This window comes from Achroia grisella, unplaced genomic scaffold, assembly GCF_030625045.1.
Source record: "Achroia grisella isolate CSIRO2021 unplaced genomic scaffold, CSIRO_AGI_Agris_v1 utg487, whole genome shotgun sequence".
Taxonomy (NCBI): Eukaryota; Metazoa; Arthropoda; class Insecta; order Lepidoptera; family Pyralidae; genus Achroia; species Achroia grisella.
In genome coordinates, this window is record NW_026712891.1 from 999,578 (window position 1) to 1,022,375 (window position 22,798).

The following is a 22,798-nucleotide window of genomic DNA, read 5'->3' on the forward strand; positions in this document are numbered from 1 at the left end:
GTTTCTGTCTGTGTTTCCTAAGATTTGTGCCGAGGTTGTCACTAAATCTGTTCTGATTACTGGCCCCTGTTGGGTGTTCTCTATATGAGGTAAAAGCTTGTTTTTATGGTTGTGTTATGTTATTAGAAAAATGCAATTAACTTCAAATATTTGATTCCACGATATTATTAGTACCAAATCCACACTTCGTTCTTTCGTTACAGTTTATAGAAAAATGATAGGTTTATTGTGTGACTTCATGACAGCATATTAACATACAATAATAATTAGATTAAAAATTAAGTAGATGGTTTGTTTATTACATACAGAGAATTATTTTGTGACTGCCACAGGTATTTAAGACAGTATAATAATTTATATATTTACTTAGTGTATTAATTTTATTACATATAAAATTTTAAAGCATAATTATTAATATATACTTAGTTCCAGTCGAAAGCGCTTAGATGCTATAAATGGAAACTGTGCCGAATTGGAATCAATGGTACCTGTATTAAATTAAAATTTAAAACAGTGTAGTTGAATGATTTAAATCAATAAACAGTATCTACATATCAAATATCTATCATATTATATAATATAGTTACATTATGAGTATTTGGTGGATAGACAATGTGGTTCAGATGACACCTACTACAATCTGCCCCCAGAACAATGTTTTCGTTAAACAAAATAATAAACTGCTATTCGGGCAAGAAAACACTCGAGTGACCTTTTCATTATACATATTCTATATACCTACATAGGTCTATGATATGCAAATTAAATATTACAAAATGCTATTGATTTTTATAGCATTTTCTGTACTAAACATATACGTTAGAATTCACATAATAATTTTATGAAAGCCATTTTGTTACTATTCCACTTTATTGTTTCAATCTCTCCTTTTCTTTTTCATCTCATTGATTTATGCAAATATCATGCCCGTGTTCCATTTGAGGAAACGGTACAACGCAGCATGTTTTCTTTCCAATTTCCCTCTATTAACCTTAATTTCTGTTTTTATTCATCTCGTATACCTAACGTCTTTCAAAGAATACTTTATGTTTTCTTTGATTTTCCTATTAATATATTGAAAAATGATATTTTAATAAAATGAACGTTTTCAGATCATACACATACTTATACCACAGCGTCATCAAAACCAAAATAACTAAGCGACCGAATGGCGTACTTGATTGAAAAATAACTAGATTAATGCAAATATTTTAGCAAAACTAGAAATAATTTCAAGTACAAAGGTCATATTATATATATGTATGTAAAATTAAACTTGTTTTTAATGTATAGGTACGCGGTAAACCTAGTGATATGATGTAATGATTAAATTATGCACGTGACATAATTGATAATGTCATATTAATTACCACCAAAATACACACAAACCCTATATAGTCAATACCCTATAGTCACAATAAATTAATAAGTCATGTTTAAAATTTAATATTTAGTACTTTTTATAACTATATATAGTTAGTCTGGATATAATATGAATAATGATACATGAATAAAAGGTGTTTAATATATAGGGGTTTTTAATAATTAAGTTCTAATAATTGATATTTAAGGTTCTCTCGATGTTTTGACTAGGTTGCTATTAATATCATGAAAATACGTTGGTTCAATAACTATCATCACTAGAACGTCTTATGAATGGAGCACATCTATACACCATATTTGCTACAAAAATATTTGTTGTAACATTAACTGTAATAATAATAAAGAGGCAACGCGCAAGCAAGCAGCATCCCTGGCATTGCAGAAGTTCATAACGGTGCAGACTACTGTAGTTGTTTACCAGCAGCATATCTGTGTTTGATTATAGGTAATCGTCCTAATATAAAAAATGTTTATAGCTTAGAATGAAATAAAGAAACTTAAGCATTAAAATACATCAATGCTGAATGAGATTTTTTAATGTTCCGTTTCTGTGTGTTGTTGATTTTGTTATGCAAACTCAAGTTGTTTCTATTAGGATGAACTTTGAAGGATTGTAAAACAGAGCGACCGCCGAGTTTAGAGACACATATTGATTTTCTATCAAGGAAACCTTCACACTTCATGACACCTTGATCAATTTTCTGGAGAAACAAAAGGTCACGCATTAGGTTGGATTAAAAAACCGTAGCCTCTAGTTGTAAGAACATATGTGTTCAATACTTGATTGTAATCAAAACAAAATTTAAAGTTTCCGTTCAAATTTCCCGCAAAGTCGTACCGAAAACGTCTTCTGAAGTAATTAGATATATGTATTAAATAGTTTAGATTAGTATTTGTATTATATAATTTATAATTATTTTGATTACTGTATTATTTCATTAATATTAGTTGTTAATTCATAAATTAACAACTTCGGTATAAAAAATTATAATCAAACTAGATCTCGATTTATCAATCAATATTAAATCATCAAATTTAGCCGTTAGTTATGGATTTGGTCATAGTTCCGGCATACTTACTGCCGAAACTAAACCAATAATCTAATTTTGTAGTATAACTGTTTGAAACTGATTGAAACTGAATATGAATGTTTGGTAGGCCACTGGTGGCCTATCAAATCTCCACTTATACGGTTTACTATAAAATCTTAGTCATACATTTGCTGAGATATTAAGCGTATAGATAATTAAAAATACTCAAGCAGACTCATCCACCGGCTACAGTTTCTCTGTTGGTAATATTCAACACTGACACAAGTCTACAACCGGTTCATTTCAACTGTATACTGGTTCTTGCAGTTTGTTAGTCGCGCGATCCATAACGTAGCGTGTTGCAGACTCGTTGTATAAACATGGAGTTTTATTGCTTGGCTGTGTTCCACGTAGGGTGTTAAACCCGCTCGAGCCCTGAAGCCATTAGTATTTACTGTATGGTCTGTTGAGATTTTGATGTGGCATTGGTCCAAAGCGTAGGCACTGATGTAGGTACATCAGAGCTAGGGGATTATTAATAATGGGGACTATAGGCTTAATTCCCAGAAAAGTCTATGAACTGTCAAATTAATCTTTCTTACGTTGTCTATTGGAAGCCATAGTGATAATTTCCGAATTATTTCGTCACGATGGTTTGACTTGATATCATTTATTATTATACTTTTAAAAAAAGTAATGTACAATTAGTACTTAATGAGTAACGTGACAGATCTTGTCACATTATCAATAATAATTATGCTGTCTATAAAATTTTAAAACGTCATTAAATTGTCGTAAATATCTGATAAATCCGCATTGGCAACTTAGCCAATTATTACTGAATTATTCAATATGGATATGTTGGGCGAAGATATTAGTGACAAATTTGGACGGTAACAATAATTATGATAAAATTAATATGTGACTTGGTTATTCAATATTATGCTTTTAGGATACGGAATATTGAATTACATCTGCTAGACCAATATAAATCATTATTGACTCTAAAATCCGAGTATGATACTGACTGTACTAAATGTGGCCAAATACAGATATTTAGCCGCTTTGCCAATATCGTTACAAATATTATTAATAATAGCGTACGTTAATACATAAATCTCGAAATTTCTATTATGTATACCATTAGCGCAGATAAGTGCACCATCTCATCATTATTTAAGTAAATTTAATAGATTCTTAATAGTGAATTTTGATTAAACAAGGATAATGGTATATTTTGTGGTTACAGTAATAATGTAATCTAAACAGTATATATCATATCTTTTCTGTTACTAGATTGATTTAACAATTTACTTAAACATCTATTAGTGTTAAAATAACCGGTTTAATCCTACACAAAGATAACTGAACTGGTGAACTATAAAATTAGTAAGTACAGACCTAATTGGTCGTAAATACTGACCTAGACAATGGTTTGTTGTATTTCTGTGTACAGCTGGAGGCACCATTTGTAGACGAATTTATTATTTGTAATATAAATATATATCTCTAAAATAATTCCCTTATTATTTTATTTAATTCAGTACTGACTGTGACTACTGAACGAAATATTAAACAAGAGATTATTATACTATTATATAGATATAAAGTCTCAGCATCAACACCATGGCCATGCGGTTTAGTATAGTACATATATTCCACATCCTTAATTGCCCCCTGAGGATGAAAATTAATGATTGAGCATTATATTTTTAAAGTGTATTATTTGTGTATTGTGTATTATTAGTGTATATACATGTAGAGAAGGTACTTATAAGTTTTTTCAATTACTGTGAACACTAGAATATTGCCTACAATAATCCAATTAGTAAAATCGAAGAGTTCTGACACTATCTCTATTTAATAAAATAAATTGCTGCTACTGGAAGTTTAATAAATGATTGAGGAGACGGGTCGTACTAAGGTAGGTAATAATCAATGAGTGGCTGTGGGCTTTCTTTGTGCTTAGACCTCGTATCTCAGTAGAAAATGGCAGTGCGCCAACCAGCCTAACAAATGTTACGGCATCTGGTCTATGACATATTTTTACAACAGTAAACTCTATGCGTGAGGTAGTAAATGTAATGAACGTATTTGAAATAAATAATTTATTACATTTCACTCTGGTGAAGTAGTGCTATGCAAAATATTTTTTTGTTCTGAAACACTGATAAAATGTATTTCAAAAATTTTATAAATTTTCTAAGTATACATATTAAATATAATTTCAGATTTTAAAAATAATGTAATATATATATATTATATTATTTTTAAATACATATATTATATATAATAGGTTTAGCTCTCTTAAATTTAATGATTAGACATTTAGTTGCTATGAATTCTATATAACTCATACGTATTAAATACGTATAACTCCGATATAAAAATTACAACTCATAACTGCTTATATTTTAGAATAATTATAATCGATCTACGCGTTAAAATTTAATTCAAATCCAGTCAGTCGTTTATGCGTGTGTAGTAATGAACATCCAAACTTTGAATTGCAAATCACCCCTTTGGGGGCACTTTTCTCAACTTTATACAGCTTATATGTACGTATATTAAGCCATATTTGGATAAATATATGTATTTGTAAAGTTTCATTAAACTCAATGCTTTTATATTATATCTGAAGAAAAATTAAATTACAACGTATTAAAAAAATTAAGTAATTTGCTAGAGAAACACTGACATAACTCGAGGCAAACTGAAGTCGTAGTAGGCTGGTGCCGTCACTCGCACAGCCCATAACCATTCGTTTAATCTTTCTAGAGTGCATCGGCATCGATTGATTTAGTCTAGGACGATGTGCACTAGGTGGAGAAATGATATATGAGTATATGCTGGGTATTGACTGAAATCGAAGAGCTCAAGATGGTGTAAAGCTAGTCTATACCTATAAATGCATTGGCAGAGATATTATGTTCATCAGTGTACTACAGTAATAGTAAATAATTTTAATGCAGCAATAAGCCTATTAACAAGTTAGTATACAGTATATTTATCGCTTTATCTGATAAATAGTTGGCAGTAGTAACTTTACATGATATATTTTCACGTATGACAATTTTAAGTATACTGATCATGTAGGAGAGTTTTGATTTTGAACTCTATCTTTCATTATCGTTTAAGGTATATCTAGAATAAGATGGATTTAAGTGACTTTATACAACGGTTCCACCGTTCTAAAAATGTGAAGACTTTATCTTTAGTGAAGTAAAATATTATCTCTTGTAAAATTGAGAGTAACCACGCTCTTTTAGAGATTCAAGACTGCATGTGTAGTGTCGGTTTCTCTCTGGCGTAGGAGAGTATCGTTTTTATATAACAAAAATTAAGGATAATTTTCTTCAATTAAGCTTGCAAATTAAAATGAACTCTATCGCGTTTAATATTCATTACGAATATGTATGTATATACATATGTGTATATCCAGATAATTACATAATAATTATATTCTATACTTGTTAATATTATAATTTTATACATTACCATTTTTAGATACTTTTACACCAAATACCACCAAACCTTAATAACTTTAATTATTGATTTAAATAGATAAGTGATAATTGAATGCACATTTATGTATAATCAAATGAGACCAATGGATTGACGTGTCACCTGACTGGTTACTCTGTATGGAAATATTGAATACCCAAATTTAAATTAGAATAGATAACACACTAATAGCATATCTATGAACTATTATCAGCAATCAGAATCAGTGAGCTTGAAACAGATCACTGGTACTGATTAGTGCGGTCGCATTTTGGCTAATCCCTGTTCATTATTCCGTTGTAGTAGCGCAATTTATAGGCTGTGTTATCTGCGAATACCTCATTTATAGTCTTGCGCGACAGCTTGATTATGCGGCATTCATTTTTGCGACATATAATTTGCCGCACCCTGCTATTTGGTTATGCGGCAATTTAGTTCAGAGTTTATTTGCCTATCGTTATTGTTACGGCTAAATCACACGAAGTAACCAACAACTATGGATTCGCAAGAAACTTTATCGTTCGTAGTTATAGTAATATTGTAGGTTGTATTCACTAAACTCCGCCGCTAAGCAGCTGCCTTTTTAAGCTGTGGTAAATGTAATATGACAGAATACGGAGGTATGAGGATTTTGTTCTCAGAAATGGCAAATATATATATGAGTTGTACATTATACGCATATTACATAATAAATAATCGGTTATACTCGTGGTGTATGGTATGTATGTATAGGTAGGCGACGACTATCAATTTCCACGAATCCTTTATATATACTGATTGATTCTGGTCTAACTATATATATTTGTTTTCTAGGTAGGTATATAGTGACTACTGTCTACAATATGCCACAAAATTCCTTGGCCTGTATCCAAAAGCAAATACTCAAGCACCAATTTCGGTTACTGTTTGATAAACTTAATAATAATATATATACTATCTTATATGTACAGTATTTCAAACATACAGGCATGGTCAAAGTGAAATTATTCTACCTCAGATTTTTAATCATTTACATTTTAGCGTTATAGAGATAATATTATCCTTATTTTATATGCATACAATGTTGGCTCTGATTATTCTTATGCTGACGTGAATAAGACGCCAGACGGGAAGAACGAGTCCTTTGGAACAAGATTCGAGCGTTAGACTGGTTGTGTTGTTTTATACCTAATTAAACCTACCTTTAAAATTAAGCTTTGAAATTGTTTACACCACTATACCCATATAACATAATTGTAACATTTTCCTATTAGACATATAAAAATAACAAAATCTGTATATAGTTTCGATAAAAACCTATTGTAGAATTAATTTATACACTTTATGTTATGTTTTGAACATAATTCTTGGAATTGTCTATTCTCAGAACCATTGAAAATCGTTTGCTATAAATTCGTATCTCTTTTTACAAAATTACGGGGTTTGAACTAATAAGTACTGAAGCACCCTTAAGTCGTTATGAGTTCACAATGTTTACCCATCTGTAGGATAACATTAACTACCGAGTTTTTTTCCGCTATTTGAGTAATCAATAATAAAATGTCAATATGGAGCAGACAAGGATTAAAATACAACACTCATTTAGTACATAAATATTATTTTGGGACTGACTAAAACTGTGAATCACAACGGATACTTGTCACGAAAGCACTCCATTACACTTAGTTGTAATGTACCTACATTTGTGACACATACTATTTACTATAATACATATGTATAATGAAAATATAAGCGATGGACGTGCATCGCCACCCTGACATAGTTTCTGTTAATCCACCAGAATAATTGCAGTAGGTAGACGCTAGATAATAGTAGGCACCTACATTGGCATTCGCTGCATGCCTCAGGCTCTACTGGCGGCGAGCACACATCCTCGCACGCATCCAAATCAGCTGTGACACCCCTCCAGCGTACGAATGAGTATTTAATTTAATGGCCTGGATAGTAATTCGTTTTAAAACAATAGCTTTGAACACAACGTAGAATATATACTCGTATATCGTTGTACGCTTGTTAACACCACGTACTTACATAGGTGCCGTTTTTTAACATTATATTTTGTTTATAGCCTCATTAAATTTCATGTTCAATTTAATGTCATCGTGTTGTCTTGCCACGTTGCTTTTAGTTTAACTACTCAATGAATATGGTATAATTAACAGCTTGCTTAAATTACAAAGCGATGAAATGTTTATAAAACCTTTGGATTTTGTGAGGAAAAAACTAATAAAAGGCGGTCGAAAGCGATGTTGTGTATATATTATTGGTAAATTAGTTGCAGTATCGTGATACTAAAGACCTATTTCGTTCCTGGAGTGTATCACCACAACACAGACATATGTTACGTCTACATAGTGATGCCGGCAGTAAGATTTGCTAGCGACGTCCCTCTGCCGTTTAACCAGTTTACAGTTTAATGAAGAGATTCAGCATGATCGCGCTAGCTTTAATCGTTTTACGGAGTATTTAGATAGGTATAAGGTTTCTACAAAACATGAGACAGCAACAACGATGTAAAACAACTGACAATTATCTTAAGACTTTCACATCCATCACGCTAAAGTAAATATAAATGAGTAATGTTTTATGAAATAACTTGTAACGTTTGAAAGCAGTTTACTACATTACTTTTAATTTAATGAAGTTATACTGTTTGTCAATTATGTCCAAGTCCGTAGGAAAAATGGATAAATAAAAGATAAGCCCAAAAGCATAGTGTGTGAGATACGTAATTGCAATAGCATTCCCATGTCCACCACCCGAGGATGCTACTTTCAATACTACTCATTCATATACTCTATACTATCCTAATAAATCGTAATATATCCTGTATAAGAATTCATTTAAAAACAGTAAAGCTAATATGATTTATTGTTATTAAATGAATTCTTATAAATGTTAATCCTTATCCTAATTGTATATGAAACGAAATCATTTTGATATTTATTTTTTATATCCCATTTATGTTTCATAATTTTTCTCGCAGACTTTGTACTATATAAATTATATTACGGATATTTGCATTTATATAAACCTCTTGAGATATCGTTCTTAAATTGATAATACTGCAGTCTCGGCACTTGGCGGAGGAATCATTATAATGGATTGTACTCTTGATATATTGCTGGATGGATTTCAAACATGAAATAAACATTTCATTTGTCATGGAGACTGAGTTCTGTAATTGATGCCGAGCGCAATCCCTTGGGATTTGCGCGTTGCATAGAGGTAGATCTGTATTGTAGATATCCAGTTTACTAGATAGTACTGAAACTGAGTTTTGTCTCCTATATAATATTGATGTAGTAGATGTAGTGATCAAGATATTAAATTGGAGATCTCAAATTGAATCGAAATTGAACAAGATTCCTACTAGAATGGAACAAAAAATCGGTTGTCCGTTATATGCTTTCCTTTTCTGAATACTCGAAGCAATACAATACAATACAAACTAGGTAATAGATACTTCGGCTATTTATACAAATCCCATTACATAGGTAATTGTTGAATTTTAGTACTTAATTTATACGTACAGATAAATATTGATAAAGGCAAGGGCAATGATATACAAATTAGGTTAAATATATACAGTTCTCCATATATTTCAATTTATATAATACCTACAATTGTAAAGTTTTATGTATAGAAGATTGTATTATTAGAATGGATCGTTTATATACTCTCTGTACAAATTAATATGGGGCTAATGAATTGCTTCAGGAGTTCTAAAATTAAAATTTACTCTAGATTCCTGCTAAAAATATAGCTAACATTAGTAACCGTATGTCCAGTTAGATATTAATAAGAGTAACCACACTAATATAGAAAATATTAACATAAAAAATAAACTATCAGAGATAGATCAAGCTTCGTTCAACCAAAAAAAGTGTATTGTGGAGCGATTAACTATCTATAAGAAATTATAATTTATCACGCCATATTTTTATAGCAATCAAAGGTAGGAGTTAAAAATAGCAAAGAAATAAAAGTATGGGGCGTTTCCGATGTTGCAATTGTAAAAGGAAAAATTGCTAGAAGACAATTACAAAAACGACGAAAGCGCTGGAAGCAATCCAGCGGGCATGCTCTTAATTGGATGAGACCACTTCCTCTAAACGACATAGCTGCGTTCAGAGCCGCTTGGCGCCCACACCCTCCCAACCCGTCACTATAGTTTTCATATTATTTTACACTTTAATTTAATTTATATTTATCTTTATCACTATTACTGACAATTTACAGTTCTTATAGTATAGTATAGTAGTATTTATGGTAGAGTATTTTTTTAATCTCAGATACTAAATTGATAGATGTAAATGTCAAATAATCAAAAAATGTTACCAGGGTAACAGCAGGGTAGAGCTGTATACGTGCGATACCGATTTGTTAAAAAATATTTTTTAATTTTAGATGGTTAGTTTTAAAGCTATGTTGTTTCCATTATTAATGCGTTAAATCAAAACACATTAACGCATTAATACTTTTTAAAATAAACACCCACACATTAAACTGTAATTAATATTTAAGAGTCTCAAAAAGTTGGCAACATAGATAACGTTAAATTTGTTAAGATAAAAAAAATCTGACTATAGTTATCATTTGTATTTATTTATTCACTGTATAATTTAGAGTATTCGACTCTAATGGCTGATTTTTAACCAATTCGACATTATGGGTATAACTAAAATCTCATCTATTAGTTAATAGAGTAGAAAAATCTTTTCTATACTATCTATCATTACTGCAGAGACGTAGAGAACGTTACATTTCTGCAGTTTATATATTTGGCTCGACGCTATTCAGGAAAATTATGGGACATTTTTCGATTTATTTTCAATTAAATTACGTTTAATAAAATTTATGTGTCTTAGTATTTGAACGGTGTTTTGTAAATCTTAGACTGAACGACTTTAATCACCATCGAAGTTTATTCTCATTTTAATGTTTTATTACACATTACAAAAATTTCTACAAGAGTTTTAACGACAACATTTTTCAGTGAGTAATGGTGATACAACTCTTTTCTGACATTGTTTTCATACGAATTTGTCATATGACTGAGTCCGTTATTTTTTAAGCATTTGGTCACGCCAATTTATAAGCGAGCTATTCAAGAGTAGAACTTTTTGTATTAAACAATTGGTAGACCGTGAATAATATTTAATCTAACACTGATCTCAAATTAAGTTTGTGGTGCCTAGTTGGCATTTCATGAGAAACTGAAATTGATTTTATTATAACTATAATTTTATAGACGGACTTCGTCGAAATGGTTCTGCATTAAATTATATTAATACATGTTACTTCTCGCAAGTAGACGTTTCGCAGTATAAATGTAAAGATAAATTGTTTTTGTACTCGGAAACTCTCTGCAGCTAATACGTCCTCTGCTAAGTTTGATTATATGTTAGGGAAAATCCTAAACATTACTACAATTATAGATTTCCATACCGTTTCGTCTATCGACAGAATGATATCTGAGATATATATTACGCCGACCCCAAATATATGGGATAAGAAAGGAGCAGATTATGATGATGATGCTATTTGAGGGAAATATAAGTGTGTAATTCGCGAGTGTTTTGAAATACTTGTACAAAGCAGAGAGAGATTGCTAGTATTTTTATTGAATTTTAAGTTTATAGTAAGGAATGGTAAAGAATAAACAAAAGACGACTCTTGTTACACTGAAGCGCTAAGTAATCTACTCAACACCTACACACTACTGAAGTCGTTTTAAGGCGAATTTACGAAGATAACAGACAACTTCCATTAATAAGAAGACGACAAACGAAGATGATCTAGAGAAATGTGGTACGTGACAATTTATTTTTCGTTGTGAAGGAAATTCGTGGTGTCTTTCGTTCTACCTACCCATAAAGTTAGGTATCTTAACTATTGAAATAGATGATGAATATAAATCAGAGTAAAATTCTTCGACAAGCAAAATCTTAATCTATTATAATAATGCTTCTTAAACCAGAGTAACTCGAATTTTTGTAATGACGATATAGCATACTAGCTAACGTGCGCAACTTCATCTGGGTCATATTTTCCCCGTTTTAGCAATATTTCTCATTGCAGCTCCGCTATTATTGGTCGTACTTTCATGTTATATAACCCAGTCTTCCCCGATAAATGGGCTAACTCACATTAAAAGAATTTTCAACATCGGATTAGTAATATCGGAAATTACCTAGAACTCCAAACTCACATATTTTACATAATGTTAGATATAGATTACATATACAAAATTAAATTGGGGCGTATTATTACTGAAAATACGTAACATCCTGAGTTGATAAGAATATTTTTGCATCCTCAGCATATAGATTATGGTTCCGATAAAAGTTATATAGGTATGTCAGAAAAGTGTTCAACAATATGCGAGTAATGTTCAACATACGTAAATTTGTAAGTGCGCACCGTAGGAATACAAAGTGGTCCATAGCAAAACATGAATTATATATAACTCAAGGAGCAAAACAACTAATTTTCATAAAGAAAATACATAGAGTAGTTGATACGAATCCATTTTCTGACGGGAATAAAATAAATACTAATTATAAAAAGGGCTCCCGAAATATCGCATGTACGTTTGACGCGGTCATTGCCACAACGACGTGAACTCGGCGCGGCGGGTGGCGGCATGTTAACATTTTTACTAATATAAAACAAAATATTTATCTCTCTAATAAATACTCTATATATATATCTTTATAGTGACTCTCTCTCTCTTCCTGGCTATATATCCCACATGGTGGTAGGGTCAGCTTTCCTTATTTTTGTCCGTCACTAATCCTGTCCCGGACATCATCTTCAGAGACCTCACACTCTATCATATCCCTAGCAACAACATCTTCCCATCCCTTCCTTGGTCAGCTTCTGCCCCTTCGACCAGTAACAGAAAGTTGCAGTGCCAGATTTCCGACATAATCAGGCGGCTTTCTCTTCACGTGTCCATACCATCGCAGCTTACTTTCTTGCATTTTTTCAGCAATGTCGCGAACAGCCAGACTTCCTCGTACGTACTCGTTGCGGATTTTATCGAGCCTGGTTACTACACTTCAGCATCTTCATTTCAGCAACTTGGATGGTATGCACGTTCTTTTGGGTTACAGACCATATTTCACTGCCATACCTACATAAGAACGGGTCTTATAATTGTTTTATAAATTAACCCTTTGAGTTTAACAGACATTCTCTTGTCGCATGTAACACCAGTCAATTCCCGCCATTTAAGCATTTCTTTATGGTGACTGATGATTGAAATTTGAATATGAAAGGACTAATTACTTTTTAAAATAATCGCAATTAAGAGAAGATATTTCGTTATTATTTATATAAGCATATTTTTTATAGGTATTTCAGCATTGATTTGTAATATAATGTTAATGAGTATTATTTCTAAATACTAGTGCGTACATACGGTAGTAGAACAATTATGTATATTATCATAGTTAGGGATCACATATGAGATAGCGATCGTGATGACATGTAGGTTAACTTTATTTGACACGGAGTTTACTAGTTTGTCGTTTAAATAAACGTTTTATAAAATGTATTCCTACATTTTATTTCGTGCGATTTCTCGTGATACAGCATTTTATTTCTTCTATTTAACAATACACAAGTTCATAACATTGTCAGAACGCCTTTCTGTTATTATGTTAATAAAACCTACTTTCTTTTGTTGTGTATAGGAATTGGTTATGTTATCAACATTATATAATTTTACTTAAGAAAGCTGCGATAATAGCTTGTTATATATATTGTATTATAAAATTATTTTACATAGTAATTGTCAGCTTTAGTTTGAAAAGAATTTAGATAATTTTCTTTTGGAATCATATATATGTGTAGAATAGACATATGTGTGACGTCTATAGAATGAATTAAAATGACGAAGAGAAACATTAAATGAAAGAAAACTAGATGTTATACATCATTTTAAGTGAAATAATTGGGCATCGACTCTTTGATCAGATGTCACAGTGTAGGGACACGTTATGTTGTACGAATCATAATAACATGACAAGGGAGGTTTATTTCTAAAAATAAAATTTGTGTAGGTGGATATAGGCTGGATTAGACAGAGATTTAAATAATGTAGCCATTAGTAAGGTTATATTATAGACCCACAAATATGTTCTTAAATTGTGCAATAAATAAATATATATCTGTATTACGAATATACTCGTAGGTACTCGTGTATTGTACATATGTAATTAGGCAACTATTCTAGAATTTTCTATACTTACAGGTTTTGCAGCTTTGTAAAGAGTTGTGGCCTAGCGGTTACGCGGCTACTACCCTGACTTACACATGAGAGGCCGTGAGTCCGGTAAAGGAAATGCCGATATCAAATAATCCGAGAGATGGCGGTAGGTTCGCTTGTAGTAAAATGTGGAAATGTCACCACAACATCGACAGTTAATATTGCCTCTTACTACTCAATTTCAGAATTATACCATAGTCATGACAGTATATTTACGTGTTCGTTCTGTAGCTTATAAATGTTAAAATCAATCAAGTAAATAATTAAAGAAGACAACTGATAAATAATTAGCAGTAGGTACTAAACGACTAAATAAATATTCATTAAAGCAATGTTAATGACACCATTTAAAAAGTACTAAACATACAAACGAATCAACTTCATTGACCGTTGAATGAGGATGAATGGAAGGAAGCGAGTCGTGTTTGAACAATTGGTATCATTGTCGTCTTCGTTTCGCGAATGTCGGTCAACTAACTGGTTGATGTACTTACATATACATAACATACATTCAATTACATGACCCATTTATCGCAATCTTCGATAATTGATATCAATCGATTGGAAATCAATTTATTTATTCCTACAAATATACAGTTGTATGAAATAAGTAAGTGTACAATATAAACTAAATAAGATGATTAACCTAATGTGAAGAAAAATGTTTAATTTATTATTATTATAAACATATAACGAATATGCATTTGACATATTATGTAATCAAGAGGAGGAGGGAACCAGGCCACTATAGTTCCGGAGATATTACATTACATTATTGTGGTTTATATACACACATAAACAAAACAACAAATGTTATTTGGATAGTAGGTGTACACTCTACATTTTACGTAAATAATATTAATTCCCGCTCTATACTTCTTTTTAAAATCCTCGTTCATTTTCGGCCTGTAATAACGCGAGAAAATAATAGTTCAACTCTATTTTTAATTCAAAAGTCAACAACTTTGTGTACAATATATCGTTAAAAGTCTTTTTTATTTATTATAAACTGTACAATTTAGTTAACGTTGCTGGTATAATTTCTCAGTAAAAAAATAAGGTTTTTCATAGAAAGATATTTTAAAATAACTGATTGAAGTGGCAGATTTATATGTATGTATTGTTATTCTAAATTAGAACTTGGTGTTACAAATTTTTGTAAATAACCATACTGTGTAGTAGTTTTATATTATTTTTATACAGACCTATATATAACAGATGTCAAGGAAAACACATCGTATGAAATCCCACACGGTATCTAATTGAATATTTGGCGTTTGACGCTTTTGTGGCCTCCCAAATACATATCTACATTACTAATGACCATGATGACTGCGTTCTATATTTGTCAGACTATTTGTATTCTTTTATAGTTAATATAAAAAGAACAAATGCAACCTAAGAATGAGAGTGGTGATATTTTATTAAGTTTGATATAATGGACTATATAGTAAATTGTAGGTAGATAACTACACTTTTAATGATAGAAATTGTTTGTAATACCTAATTTCTACAATAATAATAATAGTAAGACAGCTGATATATGTAGAAAACACCCAGACCGGTACAATCAATCATACTCATGAATGCACCGTGCCAGAAACCGAAGTTGCAACCATCGTAAAGTAAAGCCAAGTAAAGCGGGGTGCTAAACCGCTAGACCACCGAGGCCGTCAGAATATTATACTATGTACTATATAAAAAGCTTTATTATAATACCTTAGTATGGATACAATAAAACTCTACCTTACATTAAATAAATCTGAGTATATTAAATGTAGCCAATATAATTGTTATACAGGTTGTGATTTTTTTTAATACAGTCACGACTGTTGTCCTGATAGAGTAGTCAGAGGTATCTGTGAATGTCTTGTGGTAAACGCAACATTCGACATGCCCACAGTTCGCTAAGTATAGTATGTACTTCAGACATATATATTCACATTAAAAAGGTTTTTTCATGTCGTAAGTATGGGTAGTAAACCACTAGGCCACGACGTTCTATCTGTTTTTTTTATTTATTTATAATACATTATATAAAGCATGTCTATTAATATCTATCGGTGCTATGATCGATTCTAATCAATATTATTTATATAGTATACAATATATGTAGGCAACATTCAACTGCCATATAGAGGTTATGGGCCAAGTTCAACAACTTTAGTCATTAATTATATAGGTACTATTACTACAGTATGACTAAAACAACTACTTTAGTATTTTGAATAATTTTACGTCTCGACTATTGATTAATTATACAAAATAAAAAAAATAGTTACTACTTTCGATGTACCGGTTTAGAAGACCACAAAAGACTTGCAAGAACGACGATCTACTAAAAGAAATTACTGTACACCAATTGTCCAAAATACTTCATTCATTTGTTCTTAAATTATTAATTTAATTTTTCTGTAAAAAGAGATATCCACTGAACTGATTTCCATGTGGTTTTCATATATCAACAGGCAATTGTAGGTGTATAAAAAGTTAACGTTTTCTTTAAATTAATTGACATATACTGTGCCAAGCCGGGATTGGACGCATAATTAATTTTATTAGTAAAGTTACATTTTTTTATATCATAAAGATAGCCCAAATGAATTGAATAAGACGGTATAATTAAGTTGGTAATTTTGTAAATTCGCCCTTGCCTTTGGTTTTAGCTACAAGGGCACATTTTTTGTTTAATTTAAACGAATTATATTTATTACATGAAGCTTGTATTACAAATAATTTCATTAATTACGATCCCGTATGCGTAACTTGATGAACATAATAAGTACCTGGGAGTAAAAAGGCGAATAATTGAAAGTACCTTTTACAAAGCTTTGTGCTATTATACAATTAAGTTAATTGGCCTTACCTTCACGTTCAATGCTAATTCGGGTCGTGCAACGTTCACTGGTGGCGACTGACGGTAGTGGCGCGACGGTAGCGGTGACGGCGACAGTGGCGCGGAGGGTGACGGTTCAACTTTGTTCCTACTATTACTGATACGGGTACTTGTTTATTGACAGTTACCCACTTTCAATTATATAAACCGGTTTGTATATAAAGTATGTTTGTTAACGCTTATTGCAATATAAGAGTAAGTAATAGCAGATAATATTTTTATGAGGTAATAAAAATCAGCACTAACTGATTTTTAAGTTATCATTGCGTAATATTCATACCTTTTCCCATTGTACTTACTAGTAGTATAGTGTAGTACGTACCACTATACTAGGGAGTACATACACATCACAGTAGACAGAAAAATATCAATGAATTTACAATAACAACGTAGTGGAACAAAAACGTCATAAGCATCGTAGTAAAGTGGGTACCAACGGCCCAGGCGCATCGGTTAAACTCGGCTGTCTTCGACTAAGCGAGTGTAGGAGCTGGTAATAACAAAAACAAATTTTCTTTCTCTCTCTCACTTACCAGTGCAGTGCAGGGACGACTTGAGATTAGATCAGTGAACTAAAAAGAAACAAAAGCGCTCTTTCTCGGTCGACGCGGTCTAACCGGCGTCAAGAACCGGTTTGGTATTGTAACTTTTTAGTCCTGACAAAAACTCATGCATAGATAATCGTACAGCTCACTCTCATAACAAGCTTTACGTAATATAAGGGGCTGTGTTCAACGTCAGGGACGGAAACTGTTACAGAACGGAAATGGACATAATACTGGTGTCTATGTATACAACGGTTTTTTTTGTATTTAGATTTTAAATTATACTAATATTATTATGTAAAATGTAAAGTCAAACTCGAAACGTTTATCCAGGTTCCTTTAAGAACTTTCAGTCTCTTGTGCATATTATATTTTGTCACTATAGAAATAGTAATAAAATATATGACATGCGGTATATGTGTATGGTTTTAAACTTAAAAACCTATATTGAGGTTTTAGACAGACAGATTCATATAGGTCTATAACAGACACTTATGATATATCAAATCTATTGTCAGTTCATTGTGAAGCCAAGAAGAACTGGCAAGAAATATAACTCTTATATCTTTCAAAACTGTTTGTACATGATTACAAAAATACAGATTAATTTTTAATCATTTTGCTTATTGCAATTTGTCAAAAGCAAATAACTTAATCAGTGCTGTAACCCGAATAGACTAGTCCCGTCAAGCAGCACCCATTGATAGTATGAGAGATAAGTCAGCCATCATTGGACTCAAACTTATTAGAGGGAACACATTGACCACCACGCCGCGGCGCCGCGCCGCGCCGCTAGACAAATCCTTCTGTGATCAACATTTTGAATCTAATCCTTATCCTAAGTTTCGAGAGTCAAAATTTAAACATAAATTTAATCAAAGATGAAATCTATTGATTACAATTTCTAAAGTAATAAATAAATTCGTATTGGTCGCAATTGTATTTATAACTTATAGTCCTTAGCAAAGTTCCATATTTAAACTATAATATAATATAATAAATACAAAATAAATTACGTAATGAATTTATATTATTTTGTTTAATTCCGCTACCACGGTATGCTACCACAATTATTTGTGGTTACCCACATGGTAATGAAATGGACTTTCGCAATATAACACAACTCGATAAAATATATAAGATTAAATATATTCAATGAGTAAATTAATAAACATTGCGTACTTAGTATCATTTATTTCTTTTATTTTATTGGTTTGGATGTTTTCTATGTACCTATACCTATTATGAATGTTTCTTAAAAACAGGAACACGAACGTTTGTGAGTATGGATGGATGTTTCATTTCTCTTTCACGCAAAAACTACTGAACGCATTCGATGAAATTTCACTGTAATATAGCTTATTTATCTGAAACATATAGGCAATAATTTAAAAAGATTTTATGTAAATTGGGCGAAATATAACAATAAATGTCAAGTAAATGTGATGCAGACGAAGTTGCATGGGTTAGTTAGTATTATGCTATTATATTATAGTATGGATCAGTGTGAACTGTACAGGGTTATTATTATTTTTATCATATTTCTGTTATTTAGTGAAACATTTGTCACACAAACAACACAAAACATATTTCAAGTAGATATGTATTTTACTACATTACAGATTACGGCTAAATCTTGTTTGGCCGCTTAAGGAGATTTCAAAACGGTATCAATGTTTTAATCAAACATACTTGTAAGGTCGGAATTAAAAAAAAAACCATGTAGCAGGTCGCTTAAGAACTTTATTTGTCAAAAGGAGATTAATACAGTACCCAGTGTCTTTATTAAGAGTATTCTAGTAACCTTAGGTAATGATTTATAAAGGACACCTTTGTCTGTTATAAAACATCCTAAATACATAGTGAGGATATTTTCCACTGTTTTTCTTAACTCGAATACAACAGTCTGTCGCTAGATTTTACAGACCTGAACAAATATTACGAGAGTGGACCCCTGTCCTGGTAGCTGTACTGGTTCATTTCGATGTTAATGACTGGTGCTTTATTGCGGTGGATTAAGGTTGCTATTGTAGTGTTACTTTTGACGACAATTGCAGTAGTTCCGTGGTAACTGAGGCACAAGAGGCCGTTAACGAGAACGGTTGTTTGTTTTCTCACGCCTCTTGAGACTTGACAACTAGCCGAAGGCTTGGTCCGTCGAGCGGTGACCGTCGACCAAAACCGATTTGTTTGCAGTTATTTACTTGGTTTTACTAATTTACTAATTATAGTCTCGATTTCGACGCTTCTAAGTAACGATTGTTTATTTTTTTTGTTGGAATAAGGTCTAAATTACGTTCTATTTATTGCTTTAAAATTATTATTGGAATAAAATAATAACTATTGTAGACCGTTGTTTCTGTTTCTGCCATAATTATTACACGACCAAGAAATAGCACACTGTACTACTATGCCCAAATCCTGAGCAGCAATGGAGTGAAGCTGGTGGAGTCTAAGTACAAACCGAGTTTTAAGGTCATATGCGTCCTGGGTATCTACTAATTATATTCTACTCATCTTCATTGTAATAGGGTGCTGGCATTACTATAGCAGAATTCCTTCATCACTGTTCATCATTACTATAGTATAATAAATATATAATTAATATTAATCACATCTTGTAACTAGAAGGCTCGCCCCCTGCCACGTTAGATTCAAATTGAACTAGCGAATTGTGTGACAATCACAATTGTTGACAGTTGATTATGCTTCTGAATATTCCACCCGGGATAATACATTTATTTATATTGATGTACAAAGAAAATGAAAAAGATAATCTAAAGTATATATAACATGTAATATAAAAGATGCTGAAAAAGGCGACTCACTTATACGAGTATCGCTTCATGCCTTACCACAGAATATATAATAGTACTCAAGCCATACTTACAAATTTATGATGGAAATAAATTTTCATGATAATGTATACAACTCGCAATAATACTATGAAGAATATGAAGGCAACATCAATTATGCTTAATGGAAAGCTTACGATTAGTATAAAAAGGTACCTACGAAACACAAAATAGAAGCCAAAGAAATAACAAGAAAATTCCTTACCTTGTTTAGAAGGAGTTTGTAACTTCCCATTTAGTCACTAATAAAATAAAGTCCCTTATAAACTCGGAGGCAAATCCAAAAAGTTTGTTTATCTGAGTTTTGATCCACTTTACACCTAACTCGTACTCATACTTTGAAATCTAATGAAGTTGTCGAGTTAGGCGGAAAAGAATATCATAATAACTGAATATTTTTTGATACAATTGAAATACATGAAAATAGTTTTGAATGCATGTAATGTATTATATACATATATTTACGATTGGTAATTGCAATGAAATGAATATTTAAATAGGCAAAAAGTTCATATTCCAGTGTCAATATTCAATGTGTCAGTTAACCCTTTGAGGGCGTGTTGAGTTTGACGAAACACTCCTATGAGGGGTGTGGAAAGTGGGCTTTTTAATATCCTTTTATAAATTTAGAAAACTGTGCACACGTTATTTTGTTTTATTTATTTTACAATATCAACGGATTGCTCTATTTTGCAGTAAACTAAACTAAATGTGAAACAAATTCAAACTTTTTAAAAATATATACGAGATCAGAAAGTGATGTAGTTTCATATATATAATAAACAGGTATATACTGATGTAATCAGTAGTAGTTTACTGTAGGAAAACCATAGGCGTCAATATTTTTGTACCATCAAACTTTAATCAAGTTTGATTTATTACAACAATATAGAGTTATAGATATGTATATCATATGATTTAACAATATATTATACAAATGTATATAATGTAATATAGTACGCGTGACACATCAAGTGGCGAAGGAATGTACGGAAATATATAAGACAAACTTTTGTATGACGTTTTAAAAATGTATCAATAACAAATAGTAATGAAAAATCAAATAAAAATGTCTATTTAGTATAAAATTGTTTATACTTGGTTTATTTCATTGGTGTGTATAGGTTGTTATTGTTACTTTGACTATATACTATAAAATATACTGAAAAATCTTTAAGTTTGCATAAATACACAGTATTTATGCAACTTAACAGTTCTTTTCTGTGCTTGGTTTTAGTTATTGGCGGTTGGTAACGAATTATTTCATTTCATATTCATTTCAATACTGGAGTAAGTAAATTGTATCTTAATTTTTACTCTAAAGTTACTTTAATCGGTAACAAAATATAAAAAAAATTGCTATTGTTAATACAATAATTTCAATTAATATTCATTATCATCTTTAAAATATTTGCAATATTTTAAAGAGTCCCAACATTTCAACAACTGCGGACACTCACTCTTTCGAACTGTTTGCAATGTTCGCGTATAACTGTGTCGAGTTACGTCATGAACACGTTAAACACGTAGGGCGGCTGTCGCGGCACTGGGCGGGCGAACAATAGACGCGAACACGCGAGCGAGCGTCTCGCGACCGCCCGCCCTTGCGCAAAGTTCATGGCAATGAACCAACTGACTTTCTGTTTTGTGACGATCTTACATTTCAATCGGTATTCTGTTTGTAGATTAAATATATACCGCATTTTATTTCTACAAGGAATTTAATTATTGCGTTATTATGATACGGGTGTTATTTAAAAATGTAATTATTTTTTATTTTTATGTTTATTTCTTTTGGAATTCCAAATGTAATACGCATAAAAATATAAAAAAATCCAAACTAAATTCATATTGTTACGATTGTATGTTACTGTAATTCTGTATTCGTTCTAAATCTAAATTATAAGCTCAATTAAAAGTTAATACTATTTGCCTACTGATTTCCTCTAAGAGAATTAGTGAAAAAAGAGAACATTGAACTCTTCCTGTAGAAAGTAAAAAATACATTCGACAAAATATATAAGAAAACGGACTAACGGAGTATGATTGAATTAAATTTCGATCACAGAAGAATATCGGGTGTCCAATCTAAATTTGTTCTAAAGGCGTTCGTCAAAACGAACAATTTGACTCAATTTAATATTTATAATATCAACGACTTACTTTACACTTTATTTCGACTTTAACACGTCTATACATCCATACTAGGAAGTCTTTATGAAAAGCCATTTACGTGGATACTCCATTCTTAATTATTTCAGCCGCCAGACATATTATTTTTAAATAATTCAGTTGTGAAAGGCTGG

At 31.4% G+C, this 22,798-nt stretch overlaps 1 protein-coding gene across 2 annotated transcripts in view; it reads right to left on the bottom strand.

The window, feature by feature from the left end:
* LOC131845833 (semaphorin-1A) overlaps positions 1–22,018 on the bottom strand; it is a 122,219-nt gene extending 100,201 nt beyond the window's left edge. The window contains exons 1-2 of one of the 2 annotated variants that reach the window (XM_059194964.1): positions 21,953–22,018; positions 20,698–20,837 (exon numbers count right to left, since the gene is read on the bottom strand). The gene's annotated coding sequence lies outside the window, so the exon portion shown is untranslated. Of the gene's footprint in view, positions 1–20,697; positions 20,863–21,952 lie in introns of those variants that run through there. The other variant, XM_059194962.1, reaches the window with a different exon arrangement.
* Between the last annotated feature and the right edge of the window lie 780 nt (positions 22,019–22,798).